Source organism: Lygodium microphyllum, chromosome 23, assembly GCF_053477565.2.
Source record: "Lygodium microphyllum isolate KBCC chromosome 23, Lygodium_microphyllum_v1.1.10, whole genome shotgun sequence".
Lineage (NCBI taxonomy): Eukaryota > Viridiplantae > Streptophyta > Polypodiopsida > Schizaeales > Lygodiaceae > Lygodium > Lygodium microphyllum.
Genome location: NC_141157.1, coordinates 30926673 through 30944473, shown reverse-complemented (window position 1 = coordinate 30944473; position 17801 = coordinate 30926673).

Genomic DNA, 17801 nt, shown 5'->3' with positions numbered 1-17801 from the left:
AAATTCAACATAGCATCACGGATTTTCCTCCCATTGACAAACCCAAACTGCATCCTATGTATCGTGGTTCCCATCAGCATCTTGATCCTAGTGGCCAAGGTCTTGGCTAGCACCTTGTAATGGAAATTTCAACATTGTCAAGGGTCTCCAGTTTGAGAGCTAGGTTCTGTCCTAAGCTTTCAGAGCTAATTTGATTAATCCCTTATTCATGGAAGATGGCATAAATCCTGAGCATCTTATATGATTAAGCAACGCCACCAATTCATCTCAATCCCATATTTCTTGATAAACCTCCTCAGAGATCCCATCAATGCCTGGTGACTTCCCTTTCTTCATTGAAAAAACAACATCCTTGACCTCCTCAATAGTAAAGGGTCCATCAAGAGATAACGCTTGATCAAAGCCAATTTGAACTACTGAGTCTCTCAAAAAATCACATATCCTTCTTTTGTAATTTGGAATGGGAGGGGTTTGTCTCTAACTATCGATACTAGATGTTGCTTGAAGGCTTAGATAATTGAGGTTTGATCATAAACTAAGGTCCCCTCTTGATTCACAATGCTCATGACTGTCTCCTTTTTCTTTTTAGCCTTCAATCTTGCAAAATAGAAGGCATTAGGATCATCACCTAATAGCTCCCATTGCCCTCTAAGTTGGACCTTCACTGCTTGGATAGCCTGGTTCTCATGTTCCTTCAGGTATTCCTCAACATTCCTAAGAACCCACTGCATAATCACATCGTCTGGATCAGCCTATAGAGCCTCAAGAGTTGCCATCATGGTCCTAGATGCTTGCTTATTGATGTATCTTCTACTGGCTACTTTTTGTCTAACGTGTGCCATCAAGGTTTTCGTGATCACCTTTTGGTACCTAAGCCACATGAACTCAGCCGTTGCATCAAGATATCTAGCTCTGGTCCATTGTTGTCTTAGTTTGTTAACAAAGGCATCCTACTGCAATAATGAAACATTCATCCCAAAAGGTGGTGGTTTGCAGAATTGAGGATTACCCTGCATGTAGCCAGTATTGGGAGTGGTCGAAGGAAACCCATTCCTCAATAATAGTATACTTTATACCACCACCAAGCCACCAAGCACCATCAGTAGCATACGACCTATCCAATTGACTTCCCCTCCATGCCAAATCAACTTGCTTACTGTGCCAAGTTATTCTCTTAGACCAATTACCAGTTGCTAGTATTGCCATATCCTCTAGATCAGAGAAGCCACCAACATCTGCCAAGCATCTTTTTCCTCAAAGATCATGCTCCCACTACCATGTGACCTGTCCTCTACCCGCTCTGTCATATTCGTCATATTCCAATCCCCACCTATAAGAGCATTCTTTCCGTGGAGGTGTTGTTTCAAAAATTGCCACAATTGGGCTCTTGCAACAAAACAATTATCAGCATAAACTAAGCATGGATAGTTTTCCTCACCTCCTACCTCAATCCTGACACCAATAAATCTACCTTTGTCATCTGCAAAAGCAAAGGTTGGACTGAAGGTATCCTTGACAAGGAGAATGGTTCCTCCCTTTCCCATTCTCTCAGTGCTAAAGAAAGTCTCATATCCTAGCACAATAAATGCCTTATATCCATCAGCATCTAACTTCACTTCTTGAAGAGCCAAGCTGCTAGGTTTGATTCTTTTTATTAGAGTACAAGTGCTCCACTTGCATGCATCCGAGGAGAGCCCATGGACATTCCGTGATCCAAATTTTAGCTTACTTGAGAGTGCCTTCCCCTCAACACAGTTCAATTGGTCAATCCAACAATTCATAATCTTTGATAGGGGTGAAAAAAAATTTGATCCACCAAGGGGTTCCTCGCTAGGCACTCGAGTGATTGCTTCCCTCCACTCTTCTTACCTCCTCCTCTCCATTCTTAATTTTTAGGTAGGACATTCTCCTTATCCTGGTTATTATTGTTAGACAAGGCCTCCTTCACAAAGGGCACTTTGATTCTTCGAGATAGGGCCCTATTTCACATGCCTATTAGCCTTTTGCACCTCCTTCCATCCTTTTTCTTCCTTCTATAGCATTCCCTCCTCGACCAGCTTGCTCGAACCTTGTGGTTCTTCATGTTTTTTCCTCTTCTCCTTGTCTTTTTCGATCTCCACTGATTCAAGGTGGGCATTCTTAGTCCCTTTACTAGGGCAGTTTTTGGTGAAATGCCCTCTCAACTTGCATAACTAACATGAGTTAGGAAATGCAATCAATTTAACAGCAAGAATGACCTCCGAACCCTTGGGATCTTGTAAATATAGATATTCAGGCATGTCATTCCTCCTGTCCCACAAGACACATGCCTTGTTAGTTGCTTTGATAAGCCCCCATAGGGTTGTTGCAAAAGGCACACACTGATTCCCCATTATCACAGCAATAGTCGGCACTTCATCAACCAACCACGATTGTATTTTAGTGAATTCCACCCAGTTTGGGCATTCATCATTAAGTACACCTTCAAGTGAGAAAGATCATGACCATGGAAGGACATACACCAGATTCCCATTATGACCAATAGCAGAGGCCAGCAAACCAATCTCTCTCAAGCTTTGAGCCCAAGATTGCCAGGTAGAAACCCCTACCCACAAATTTGTATTGCACCAGGGTGCCTTTCCCTTGGTAGGTGAGATCAAATCAACGACAGAAGTCATCTTTCGTAAGGGGCCTGCCCATGAGATAAAGATACATGCTAGTAACGCTAAGAGTAGCATACCTCTTCTTGACCCTCTCATAGGAGAAGGAGATCAACACTTGAAGAATCCTCGATCCTTCATTGAACTTGGATTTGGAGGATTCATTGTGCTTAGTCACATGTTAGTGCTTCATTGATCTCAGACATGTCATGCCCATTGAGCTGCAAAGCTTGCTTGTAATTTCTTGATTCTCCCACATGACATATTGACATCCCCTTGGTTTTGTCTTCTCTTTGCCTGAGCCAGTACCATGCATTCACCACGTGGGTCTGTAAATGCCCCTAACCCCATGCCGTGTCATGATTCTTGAGTTAATGAAGTAGCTATTAAAATACTGAGAATGCATGCTATGGAGGATCATTGATGAGCAAATAGACAATCATAATGAGGTAGAAGCATTGACAAAGAAGAACAACTAATATTATCCAAGCATAATGCAAGTACAACTGATTGATAATGACTGATAGAATGAGTGTAGGCTTATAGCAGGTGGTATTGGTAGTTAAAGGTAGGTGAGAAGGGACCATGGTATTCAACAATCGTGATTTTAATAAACCGTGCATGCATGACCTAGCCTAAGGCTTTATTTGCAGTTTGTTATTTTGCCTTGTTTGTCCCATACGAAGAGGATATGGTGGATGTGATTGCACATTTCTCAACACCCCTCCTCAATCACAGTCGTAAAAGACGCTAAGTATACAGAGGCTGTTGTGAGTAGAACCTTGCTAAGTGTAGACATGGAAGAAACAAAAACAACCATACAAAGCTAGAGGTTGTTACAAGGTCTCACTAAGTGTGTAGAGGCTATAGTGTGCAAAGGCTATAGTGTGCCCAGGTTTCTTACAAAAGTCACAGACTACGCTATTCTTCCCTTTCACATAGAGGAGTTGTCGATCTCCTCTTGGGATGCTTGTTTCTCTTTTGTTCTTGATCTTCTTTTTCTTCTTCTAGGAGAGAGGCTTTGATGTCCAAAAGTTTTGGCTTTGGTATGTTGATTAATGTGGTAGACATATTATCAAATTCAGGTGGAAGACTTTTGAGAAGCACTCCAATGCAAATGTCTTCATCCATCTTCAAGTTGATTCCTGCAAGCTGTGTCAACAAGCTTTCCATATAATTCAAATGAGTTGCAAGTGAGGTATTAGTTTGCATGTTGAGCCTAAAAAATTCAATTAGTAAACCATATTTTGAGGATTTAGAATGAGCTTCAAATAAGGTTTCTAATCTATCCCATGTCGCGTAAGAGGTTTCACAATCATCAACATGATGAATGTAGCTATCATCAAGTTTGAGCTTGATAATTGCTTGAGCCTTGTCATCATTTTTATCCCATACAACTATAAGTGCAGCTTCCCTTGGTTTCTTCTCTTGACCACTTGTGATTGACCACAAGCCTTTCTTCATTAGGATCAAATTGATCCTAGTTTGCCATGTGTGGAATCCAACATCATTGAATCGGGATGTCAGTGAATCCTTGCCCATTTTGAGATTGCAAGATCAGCAGGAAATCAGCTCCAAACAATTCCAGTTCCAGTTGAGGACAAGTGCTAAAGAATCAGTAGGTGATTAGTATCAAGAGATACTAGGCAATTTAGTGACTATGATGCCCTTGAAGTTGGAATCTTCAAGATCTGATGAAAGTCTGAGTCTTCCCTTCCTTGATTTGATGTTGGAGTTGCAAAAAAAATCAGTTTTGATTAGAGGCAAAGCTGATTGTGTTAACTGACATTAGTGCTAAAAGCACTAGATGGGTGTCAAGGATAATGTTGCTTGAAATGCTTGATACTCTTGTCAAGATCTCCCCTCCTTGCTGGTAAGTAACTTGAATGCTTGCTGAAGACTGAGTGCTGGAGCAGATTAGAGAGTCAGTGACTTGATTTGAGCCACAAGAGTGAGAGAAGGAAGTAAAACAAGAGTTTGAAGCTTGATAGCTATGGAGTTTGCATTAGAGTTTCAAGGGGCAGCTTGGTTTTTTCACCTCTTGTGACTTGAAAACTTGATCATTTCCAAAACTTTTTTGCTAGAAATGAAGCTTAGGAAGTAAGCTATCAAAGCCCTATGATGCTCGTTAGCATCGTGAAGCGTGTAGGCAAAATCGATTGTACAAACAACACAGGGCGCATAAAACGTAGCGACTGAATGATGGCGCAATGCTGGAGCATGGAGTCAACAATGTCATGGCTTGAGGTAACACCGAGGAGCGTCCTGAGTCAAAGAAGGTTTGCCCAGAAGCAAACACGAGCTGAAATGGCCTGGATTGGGAGCTACAAGTCCTCCACTGAAGGTGGGTAGCTATGGAGGTAGGTGAGAGATCCAAGGAAAAGTGGAGGGAGCTAGAAATTCAAACTAAAGTGGCTCAATTAGTGGCCTGATCACTCACTGACTTAAAACCGGCTCTAATACCATGTTAAAATACTGAGAATGCATGATATGGAGGATCACTGATGAGCAAATAGACAATCATAATGAGGTAGAAGCATTGACAAAGAAGAACAACTAATATTATCCAATCATAATGCAAGTACAACTGATTGATAATGATTGATAGAATGAGTGTGCGGATGAGTGCCTTTTATAGGATTACAGTAGGTGGTATGGGTAGGTGAAGGTAGGTGAAAAGGGACCATGTTATTCAACAACCGTGGTTTTAATAAACCATGCATACATGACCTAGTCTAAGGCTTTATTTGCAGTTTGTTTCTTTGCCTTGTTTGTCCCATACAAAGAGGCTATGGTGGATGTGATTGCATATTTCTCAACAGTAGCCACATCACCCAACGCTAACTTTCACACATCTTTGCTTCTCCTTCCGGTCGTCTATAATGAGAGTTTACTTGGCCCAAAACTATAATCACAAACCTTTCTCACACCCTTCTAGCAACTTACCTTACCTTTGGCAAGTTGTTCTTGAGTATTCAAAACCTTATGTCACTATGTCACTTTGATTGGCAATCTTCTCTATTTAATGTGAAATCAATCATAGGCATATTAATAGAACATTTACATAAGTATCTATAAGCAAACATGTGCCAAAAGCCTTTCTTAACACTTAGATAAGTGCTTGAAAACTATTCTAAAAATTGGATTTTTTTTTATAAGGGCTCAAAAGCACATTATGTTACAATTTTGCATCTTTTGAATATTGTGTCTCCAAAGCAATTTTACTATCTTTTGTGATAATGATAACTTTCTTGTTGGTCCATTGGTTTTTGAACACCATAGCTCTTGTCATGTTACAAAGCTTTAGATTTTCATCATCCAACAATCCCTCGTCTCCAAACAAGATTGTCCTCATCTTAATTGAGATGTTAAAACTAGCTACTTGAAACTAGCATCTCCTTTGGCCCTAGATTATTTTGGCATCATTGTAGCTCCAAAGAAGGTGGCTTATTGTCTGTCTCTTCTAAACATACACATTGGACAACAGATGTTAATCGTCTTGAACTTGCTAAATTTGTCCTTGGTAGGTAGCTTCTTGGTCACTACCACAATAGATGACAATGCTAGCTCAATGTTATAGCCCAACAATTGACTATTCTCCTTTACCATGTTTGTTCTAAAGTCTAAGCATAAGTATTTTTCCATTTGTATTTAATTGCACCAAAAACCTCTAGTGATGGGGTTTGAAAGTCATTTCTCTTCTTCACTTTAAATGTCAGAATGCTTTTATGATTTCCCACCTATCTCCATGAGGCATTCGTTCTAGTTAGAGAGGATGACAGTCAATTTTCATTTTCCATTTCAATAGACATCCGAATTATTCCTATTGCTTTGTTTTTAGAGAGAACTTGATTGTTTTTTCATTGAGCTCCATGACCCTCTCATTGTGTTCATCTCATATATCCTTGCATCAAGCCAAGCATTTGTTTGCAATCTTTTTGGATAGTTTAGGCTTTACGTTGATTGGTGAGAATGAATTGGAGTAGGCTTCTAGGAAATTATAGCAATACCACATCTCCTTTCCAGTTGTCAACATTCTTCCACTGAATCTCCTTAATCACCTCTCTCCACAGATTAACCATAGCATTTGCCAACAATCCTAACTTTTCATTCGATAGCCACAATCTCATCCTCCCAAGTAAGGTGACCTGCTGGCATAGGAGGTGTACTAATTGCATGCCTAGTGATAATAATTCATGGTGCATTGTCTCCAACATACATAAAAAGCTAAAAAATCTACTTTAATGAAAGTTTTCCAAGTCCCAATCCACCTCCCGATCTTATATTCATGATCACATCCTAGGAGATCAAATGCCATATTCCTATCGTACCATAGTTCCATAAAAAACTTTTAAGCATCTTATCAATTTTATCCCACTATGAATTGGAGAAAGGGGTAGCCATTGCCACAAATATAAGAGTTCCGAATAACATCTTTTCTAATATCACCAGGTTTGGACCAAGGCTAAGAGGTGAGGGCCTAGACTTTACAATCCATTGTTCCACCTTTTTTACAATCCATTGGAGCTTTTGCAAATTGGATATCTCTAGGCCCTAGGGATATAGGTTAGGTATTAGAATACATCCCAAATTTTGACAACACTTAATCCAAGCTACACCAACTACTCAAGTGCATCACCTAGACCTAAAGAAAGATTCTATGTTTCAAGTTTGCTTATCATGGCACCAAATAGGTGAGCATATCGCTTGTATACCTCAAGAAGTCTAGTAACATTTTCTTGGTTTTCCTTTACTATATTGGAGTTGTCATCAATAAATAGCTAGGTACATGTTTGAGACTTATTAGAGAGGGAACACCCAATAATTGAGCCTCTTTGCAACTTATAGTCAATCAATTTTAGCAATAGATTTGTGGCAACAAGGAGAAGTGGGGCTAGGGGGCAACCTTACCTCGCTAATCTCTACAATGCAAATGGATGATATATGCACCCATGTATTCCTACTTTAGTTGTGGCATTTGTAAAAGAGTGTGTTGACATAAATCACAATCCATTAGCAAAACCTAAATAGCATATGACTGTAGTTATGAAATCCCAACCAAAATTTCTCGTAAGCCTTGTCTAGGTCCATGTTTATGAGCAGAAATTGACCTTATCTCTCAACTTGATATTCCATGGTAACCCTCAATTTTAGTATGGCATTATGGATCTTCATCCATCAAAGCCATATACGAGCATTGTGCATATTTTTGGGAAGTAGGTGCTTGACTTTTAGAGCTAAGGCCTTAATTATAAATTTATTAATAACTGAAGGGGAGCTACGGAGCTCTACCCCGAGACCTATGGACCGCTTATTGATCAAGTGTTTCAAGCCGAGTGGCCATGGCTACCTCTCACATAGCCGACGCACAATGACTACCTTACGGGTGTAGTGAGCTTACCTTGTTGCTCGATCGAGTTCCCTCCTCTCTCTTGCACTCCGGTAGCTCCATGATCCTTGCGGCAAGCTCAAGCAAGCTCAAGCCCTCTCCGTCAAGCTTCATCCTCCATAGCCGCACGAGAAAAGAGAAGAGAAGAGAAGAAGAGAAGATGAAGAGAGAAGATGGGGAGCTTCTTCCCCACGATCCCTCACTCTCACACACTCACTCCCTCACTCCCTCACACTCCCTCAATCCCTCACTCAAGCACAAGCAAGAAGGCAAGAAATAAGAGAAGAAGAAGAAGAAGCTTTGGCCACATACAAGAATGGTCTTCTCATTCACTTTTGAACTTTATATACATGCCCTACTTTTTGGGCAGTCATCCCCACTTTTTACATGGCCGGCCATTAGCCTAGGCCCTCTTTTCCTATTTCCCACCGTTCTAACTTATCCCATTCCCAACTAGTGCATACAATTTGCACAAGAGTGCGCTTGGCACTCTTTTACAAGGATTCACGAGTGCTTTCACAATTAATGGTGTGCTTTTACTCTTTTCTTTTCTCGAGGCGACATTGAGGCCTTCTGGAGAGGTCGTCATTCAAATTTTCCAGGGTTTGACTTCCATCCGAGGTGCCTTTTCCTTCCTTTGTCTTGTGCCCTTTTAGTTATCTCCTTTTTCCATTTTCCCGCTCCTCTGCTTCATTTTCTCACTCCTCTATGCTACGGTAAACATTACCCCCCTCCTAGTTGAGTGCCAATCCCATTGCGCTGTGGTGGGGAGTAGTAGGGTAGTTGGGGTTGTTGCTAAGTGGAACTGGTGGGTAGATGACCATAATCAAAAGGTACTGTTGTGAATGAGAGGTGATGGAGTTTGATTAACGATGACGGGGAGAGATTTCGGCGTGCTTTAGACTTCATAAAGATGCTCAGCATTTCTCACATAGTTGTAGCTCCCATTCTGCGACGACAGTTGATAAAGGTTTTGCATGGGCATCTCTAATCCTATTCATTGCCAGCCGGCTGTTGAGAACCATAGTAGCCGTGCATCCCGTGCTGATTTGAAAGCACTTAATCAATAAGCGATCTGCAGGTCTAGGGGATTGAACATACATTTGGAGAATATGAGGTTCCAAAATCTATGCTAATGGTGGGTCCATCATTGAGTTTTCCTTCTGCTTGATTTGGTTCAGTCATGGTAGCCATTAATAGGCAGATGGTCGGCTACATCAAGCATGTTGGTCCATCCAACCATCGGAGTATGCAAATGCTCCTGAAGCTGCTGTAGTGGTGTCACGTCCGACTCAGGGAAAAATTCGTGGTCATTAGCAGATGTTGTGGATGATCTTCTCTACCTGGGTAGCCATTCACTGAGTCACAATCATAGCCTGCAAGAGAAAGTTGTGCACTCCCTAAGGGGTGTGTCTGTCTCACGGTGTGGTATAAGTGCATGTGTAGTGGAACTGGGAGATGGGTCTAACCTTGGGTAAGCCCTTGGTAATGTCCCACACTTGAGGACCCAGTTTGTGTGTTGTTGGAGGTGCAATGCAAAACTTAGGGTGACAGGTCTGGAAGTCCTACCCTTGATGTGCCCTAAGCGTGAAGTGGGGGAGGGGCTAGGTGTAAACCCTAGGTGTAGTGAGTGAAGTGAGCCCTCGTGCATTTTTCTTTTCTCTGTTTCTTTTTTCTCTTAAAAAAAAAAAGAATTGCATACAAGGAAGATGTCATGGCTAATGCCTATCACCTTCAGCTGGATTACGAGGCGATCGCAAGCATTGGGATAGGAATGCGCGACTTTGTAGATATTCTTTAATACCGGCCCGGGCCTTCAGAGGTGTTAACCCCAAATCGAGATGGCCCAGGTCGAGATGGCGGAAAAAGGAAGAAAAAACAAAAAAAGAAGATAAACATGGAAAAAAAGCAAAGACACGCAAGCGACCTCCAAAACCAAGCCAGGGCAAAAAAGCGCAATTTTAAATGAAAGGCACCTCAACAAACTCGGAAAACTCTTGTAAAAGAGCACCAGGCTCCCTCCTATGCCAATTGTAAAATACTAGACGGGCGTAGGCTAGAGGCATAAGGCTAGAAGAGGGACATGGAAAAAAAGACATTGCCACAAGGGCCAGTCATGTAAAAAAGGGATGGGTGCCCATGGGATTTTAGGGTTTGTATACATAAAGTTTAAAAAGTAAATGAGAGCTTATTCTTTTTGGTGTGTGGCAACAAGAGCCTTCTTCTTCTTTTCTCCTTCTCACCTTCTTGCTTGTGTGTGCTCTTGAGAGAGGGAGTGTGAGAGTGTGAGGGAGTGAGTGTGTGAGAGTGAGGGATCAAGAGGGTGAAGCTCTTCACCATCTCCTCTCCTCTTCTTCTTCTCTTCTCTCCTATTTTCTTGCGCGCGCGGCTATGGAGGATGGAGCTTGGAGGTGGAGGAGGCTTGAGGATGCTTGAGCTCGCATCTAGGATCGTAGAGCTACCAGACTGTGTGAGAGAGGAGGCAACTCGTATCGGCATCAAGGTAAGCTCACTACACTCATAGGATCGACGGCGCGTCGGCTAGGTGAGAGATAGCCATTAGAGCTCGCTTGGAACGCTTGAAACAATAAGCGGTCCGTGGGTCTTGGTGGTAGAGTGAAAGCTCTCACATTTTGATTCCGTTGCCAGGACCAACGAATTCAAGCTTGAGCACTTGCGCGCCTTATATCAAGCAGCATCGAAGTAAGGGATTCATCCCCGAAATGGAGCTTGAGATAGGTAGGAAGTTTGGGTGTTTTTGATCTTCGAAACAAGTAAGTATTTTGGTATATTTTGTTTGTTTGAAGATTGGAAAACATGGAGAAATTAGTTCAGTTCTTTGCTTTCGATTCTTGTTGCATTTAGAGTAGGCTAGGAAATCGCACAGAGAAGGGTAGGGTTTACTGTTGCAAAGCAGGGCAAAATAGGGCAAAAATCGTGCAAAACTTGGCAAAAATATTGCTTGTGATGCCTAAGATTGGCAAGTGAGTGATTGGGGACATCAACACCATATTCGGAAAGGGGCATAAGAGCCAAGAGGCCAAGGTAGAGCTCATTTGTGACCATTTCACATAAAGAGAGAGAGAGAGAGAGAGAGAGAGAGAGAGAGAGAGAGAGAGAGAGAGAGAGAGAGAGAGAGAGAGAGAGAGAGAGAGAGAGAGAGAGAGTGAGTGAGAGAGAGCTACTGCCCAATTCGATCCGCTCACCAATGACGAGCCCACCGCTCTATTCAGGTATATGAATCCCTTTCCCTATCCCCCTAGATAGGATCTGGAGGTTATTGCTTACTATGATTGCCTAAATCGCACGAATCGACCAAAATCATCCCTTCCTTGCTGTCGTCCCACCGCACTCGACCCGTCCAAGTGGCCTTTTCTGGGCCGAGTCCCAGAATCAGCCCTCAGCCCCTTACCATTCGGCCCACTTGACCTGAAACCCTAATCGGCCCTCGGCCCCATCCGAGTCCATTATTCGGCCCGTCCGAGTCAAACCGTCCGAGCCTATTGATTCGGCCCGTCCGAGCCAATAATTCAGCCCTCGGCCCGTCCGAGTTCAACATTCAGCCCTTGGCCACATGCCACATTCAGCCCTCGGCCCAAGTGCCTCGGCCCGTCCGAGTAACCTCGTTCGAGTCTGCTCTGTTCGAGTCACCCACTTGGCTCGTCCGAGTTTGCTCTGTCCGAGTCAGGAATTCGGCCCTCGGCCCTGTGCCTTGGCCTATCCGAGTGACCCACTCGGACCCTGCAATTTGAACCAGTTGGGCCGAGTGTAGATTTTTATCGAAATTTTAGAAATTTGACCTGACTCGGCTAGAACTTAGCAGCGCAAACTGTCGAAAGCCCTTAGGACGCTCAGAACTTGATTCTGGCATATGGAATAGGCAAAATCGTAGGGCGCAGTCGCTTAGCAGCTAGAAGTAGGCAGTTGCGAGACCCAGAGACTTAGACGCAAACCGCTGAGTTGTAAAGCCTGATTCGACAAAAAACGAACAAGGCAACATATTAAAGAAACCGTAAACCCTGCCAAGATGGCCAAAAAATTGACCAACAAGCCTATCAGGCCCGAAACAATGCGAGAGTGCGTAAGGCGCCTAGAAATTGGTTGTTGCACTTGCCCTGAATTCCCGCACTTGAAGTACACTTAAGGAAACTGAAAGCGTGATTGAGCACAAGTGCACAAGAAAAGACACACACATTGAGTGGCCATAAATTGAGGATTGTATTCAATAACTAAAGGAACTCGCCCAAATAAACCACGCAAGGAACCCACCAGTAGGAGAGGACCCAAGACATAGACAAACCATCAATGCGCAAAGTAGGACCAAGCAAGGGGCGTCGACGAAGTGGATTTGACAAGTCTACTGAACCTGATCAATAGCTTGGTGGAGCACGAGAACTCGACAATGATAGAAGAAAGTTCAGATCGCAGATCTAACGAGAAATTCGACTACTTAGGAGTCTTTCCAGATGCTATTCAGCCAGCTGGTCAGCAGTTACGACGCTCATGCCCGGTATGAGCACTACGGCAGGACAACAGACGCTATCATCGTAGATCTAGAAGAGGAGAGAAAGCTAGCCCGCAAAGTATTGCAAAGTATAGTTGAATACAATAGGGATCAGCAGGCTAGGAGCCAAAGGCAAAGCATGGAGTTGCGAGAGGTGCAGCGAGTGCTAAACCTAGCTGGCAGAAATCGAACGGACCATGAGAGAGCACTAGAAGGAGACTTAACGCTGAGCAAGCTTCTCATGAAGCGGCTGCTCGATAACACGGCTGTGCAGAGCAAAATGCCACGGCACTAGCGACATTGCTGCTCGCAGGATTAGGAGCAAACCAGGGCTCAAAAAGCCAGTCTAAAATCCCTATTGTTGCCAAGCAACTCGATAAGTACCAACCCCATGATGATCCATACAACTTTGTTGAGCAATTCGAGCAAGTTTGCGAAGCCAATGGCCTCAACGACCTAACTCAACGCTCTCAAGCGTTCGGGCTTTGCTTGGGCGACAAGGGTAGGACGTGGTATACGAGCTTAGATACCGCAGAGTGAGCCAACTTCGATGGCCTCAAGGATCTCTTCATTAAGAGATTTACCGAGCCCGGATACTCCGATAATCTGCTAGTACGCTTGATGAACATCAAGCAGAAAGAGAAGGAGGACATTTGCAATTACGTGACCCACGTGAGGAGTCTCTTCAAGAGAATCCCTACTGGAGAGCAGCCGACTGAAAGAGCAGTATCAATTGTATTCATCAGCGGGATTTGGAACGAGGAACTATATAAGGCTTTGGCAGGCAACTCGAGCTTGCAGCAAGACGTGCTAGCTAGGGTCTTTGAGGAAGCCATCCGAGTTGACGATCAGCTGAAGGAACGAAGCTCTAGGAGCTCAAACTCTAAGCAAACCAACTCGCGAAATTCAGAGAGAGCGTCAGCCTCGAGTGAGCGAGGATAAGGGGAAAACCACCAAGATGAACCAAGACTTGGCTGACGTTAATATGGAGCTAACCAAGTTGCAAGATATGTTGAGATGACCAATGTGCCCACACGTCCAATGCATGTATTGTGGCAGAGACCACTTACTAGCCGAGTGTCAAGACCCTAGGTCAAGACCTTGCGCTAACTGCAGTAGGTTTGGTCATGACGTCGTGCATTGTAGATTGCCAAAAAGACTTCCATACTCACAACCATATGGCTAGCCTTACCTAGCGAACAGGCCGTAGCCATTTTTCGGAAGGGGAGCCCCATTGGCCCTCCCTGCGCCTAACGACATTAAGATGGCTATTCCTAGGATGGAAATAAATCCTACAGGCATTCCTAAACCGCCTGGTCCTTATGTAACCCATCCATCGAGTGACGCTCCTGTCTACTACGTGGAAGAACCGATTGAAGAAGAGACCTACATATACCCTTACGTCTTGCATGACGACGAGGGCAACACAGTCCTTATGGATTATCAACCAGTGCCGATGATGGCATTGGGAAGAGGGCGAGGTAGAGGCCTAGGAGGGCAAACGCAGGATCCAATCATTTGTTGGACTTGTGGTCACCCAGGACATGTCTCGTCATGCTGCCCTGAAAGAGAGTAGTAAAACAGAGACAAGGCTGACCAAAGATGTGTAGAGTGCGGAATCACTCATCTCTTCGTTGATTGCCCAAAGCGGAAGCCATCTTCTAGTTCAGCCAACCTGCCATCTATCCCATTGGGGCTGTTTGGTGTCGAGAACCTCGATGGGGAAGCCGCACCTATCCCATTGCGGGTCATGACCCGTGCCCAAATGAAGCAGGCCGGCATCTCTCTGCCAGGACCTAGCAATCTCGATGCAGCCTCGATAGGAAAGAAGAGCCGTGGACGGAGGAGGAAGAGGTCAGAAGCTAAAATCACACTAAAATCGGAGAGTGCTACAACTCTACTTGCTGGAAAGAAGGTCTCTGACGTAGAGGCAGAGACTTCAGCCCCTAAGACGTCCGCAAAGGGAAGTGCTAAGGTAGGGGAATACCTGCATCCAAAGTGACAGTTAGAGGCCATAGAAAAGGTGAAGGAATGGGTGAAGGAAGCTCAAGAGCATCTAAAAGATGCGGAGCCCATCATAGAGGACGAGATCGATGATCTCTCCAACATAAGCACGCCAGTCTCACCTGCTCGACCAAAGTCGGGAGAAGCAACTGCACAACAAGCAATGCCGCTAAGGCCAAGCCTTGATGCTATAGGGCCGCAGATTAGTCACGGCCATTGGCCAGGATAATCTAGGTTAGGAGAGAGACGAGCACCCAACGATCTCTTGACCACGTTGGTGACTACCCCTGTAACACTTAGCCTAGGAGATCTGCTTAGGCAGCATCCCACCCTATGGCAAGATCTTAAGCAGTGGGTTGAAGGGTCAAGAGAGCAGGTCACAGCAAACCCTCATGACTAGGATGCAGAGACGCAAATACTGAGTTTGACGTTGCACTCTATGCCTAAATCCTTACACGTCAATGCCTTCTGGGAAGGTTCCGAGATATATGCAGTCTTACCGGTTCTAGCCTTAGGCGATACAATGAGAAAGGGAATCGTGGACACGGGAGCTGGGGTTAGTGTGCTTAGCCACGCGGTGCTTCAAACTTGGGGAAACCCACCTGTCGAAATTGTTAGGTTTAACGTCATATTAGCAAATGGTATGAGAGTCAAGCCATTTGGGGTGCTTAAGAATTGGCCAACGAAAATCGCAGGTGTCCAGTTCTCAGTTGACTTTATAGTCATGAAGGGAGTGGACTACGACATCCTATTAGGCTGACCCTGGATGCGCAACGCTAGAGTCATTGAAGATTGGGGTAACGGCTTGATCTTCCTTGGCAATAGGATGGACGCCATGAGAGTAGAGATGGATACCTGGAAGACCTCACCAGTCAACTTAGATGCCATCTCCGCTATACTCAAGGGTAATGCTCAGGTCAAGAAGTCCTATGGGCCCTTGACCAAGTATATTCCATGCCCAGAGGATGAGCGGGATTGGATGCACGTCCTCGCTACAATCGACTTGCCATTCTCAGATCATGAGGCATATGAGCAAGCCATCAAAACAATTGGCAATGCAAACGACACACCCTCCGTACCAGTCTGCATGATGGCAGGAAGCCTTCGTGGGAAACCAAAGCCCGTCAACTTTCAAGTCCCAACCAACAAAAGGGAACTCCAGGAGATACTCGAATACCTAACGAACAAGCTAGCTGGCAATCCAACTGCAAATTTCAAACCACTCCAGGATCTCTTAGATGAATCCAAGTGGCCATGGACCAAAGTGCATGACTTAAACCTCATGTATAACTGGGCCCTAGTTCCTGACCAACGACAAGAGATATACCAAGCCCTAGGAGATGACGAGCAGTCTGATGAAGAGGATTCTAACGACGAATACGAAGACTGCCAATCCTTCAGTGATGAAAGTGAGGGTGAGGTAGATACAGTGGAATACGACACTGAATGACAAGAAATAGAGCAAATACGAGCAGACTCCAAGCCGCAAAAAAAGAGCAGACTCCAAGCAGCAGAAAAAGAGTATCTTCAAGATGGAGCGAGGAGTCATGCGCATGGAATGTGATTGCGCCTGGTTGGAACACGTAGGAGCCATAGACCTTGAGCAAGCAGGCCTAGCCTAGCCAGGAACGACATCAGTACTTAGGACTGAATCACCATCTGAACTGCGTCCACCAGGGGAGACCACCTCTTTTAGCGAAGATGGAGGGTTCGACTCTAAATCGGAGGTTAGTTCTGATAGTGATCCAGAAATCCCTAGGCCACCCACAACTAGATGCACCAAGGGGGACCTACCCGTCAACCTGAGGCGCAGACGATTAAGGCAGGAAAAGGCAAAACAACCCAAGGATACACGAACAGAAGAATAGTGAAAACCGCAGGATCTCCCTAAACGCTTTACGAAATTCAAAAAAGGGGATAGTGTAGTAGTTCTGTTAGGTGCCAAACGTCAAGCGCAGACGAGCGAACCAATCGAGGGACTAGCCAAGGTCAAGGAGGTGGACCTAGCCCAGGAAGGCGAAATACCCAGACCAGTCTTCATTGCCGATGACTTGACTAATGAAGAAGAAATGAGTCTTGTCGCTCTTTTGCGAGAGTACATAGACGTGCTCGCTTGGTCCTTAGAAGAGCTTAAGGGGGTAGATCCGAGTGTCGTGACTCACAACATACCCATGACGCCAGACGCAACACCGATCAAGCAGCGACCGTACCCTATGAGTCCAAAACATGCTCATGTTGCCAAAGAAGAGATTGATAAGTTGATGAGAGCGGGATTCATTTACGAAATTGAGCACACAGACTGGGTATGCCCATAGTCATCGTGATGAAGAAGAATGGAAAAATTCGAGTGTGCGTCAATTACAAGAAGGTGAATGCTGCTACCAAGAGGGACAACTATCTGTTGCCGTACACCAAGCATATGCTTGAGAGAGTGGCAGGCAAGAAAGCCTAGAGTTTTCTGGACGGCTTCTCAGGGTACAACCAGGTGCAAGTGCATCCTGCGGACAGGCATAAGACTAGCTTCGCCACTGAGTGGGGCGTCTTTGCTTACATAGTCATGCCCTTCGGGTTGACTAATGCCCCTTCCACTTTCCAATGCCTCATGTGCACCATCTTTAAGGACATGCTTCGCAAGGAGTTAGAAGTCTTTGTCGACGACTTCTATGTCCACTCGACCTCGATCAAACACCTAGACAAAATCCGAGCAGTCTTCGAGTGGTGTCGCTTATATCGTCTCTCCTTGAACCCCTTAAAGTGCTAGTTTTGGGTGAAGCATGGATGCATCCTAGGGCATGTGGTGTCAAAGAATGGCATTGCCACTGACTTCTCGAAGGTCAGGGTTATTGTTGACCTTCCATCCCCAAACAACTATAAGGGAGTTCAATGCTTCCTAGGCTATACTAGATACTATCGGTGGTTTGTACTGAATTATGCGTTGACCGCCAGACCCTTGTACAAGCTGCTTATTGTCTTCGAATGGATCGAAGCATGCCAACGGGCACATGAAGAGTTGAAGAAGGCTCTAACCACAGCACCAATCCTATGAGCCCCAGATTGGACCATTACTTTCCACGTGCATATCAATGCTTCTAAGTTTGCCGTGGGGGTAGTGTTGTGCCAACTTGTTGAACACAATTTAGACTATCCAGTGAGCTTTGCTAGCAGACAACTCACTGAGATAGAGCTGAACTACTCGACGACGGAAAGAGAGGGATTAGCCATGGTATTCGATGTGAAGAAATTCCGGCATTATCTTTTGGCCACG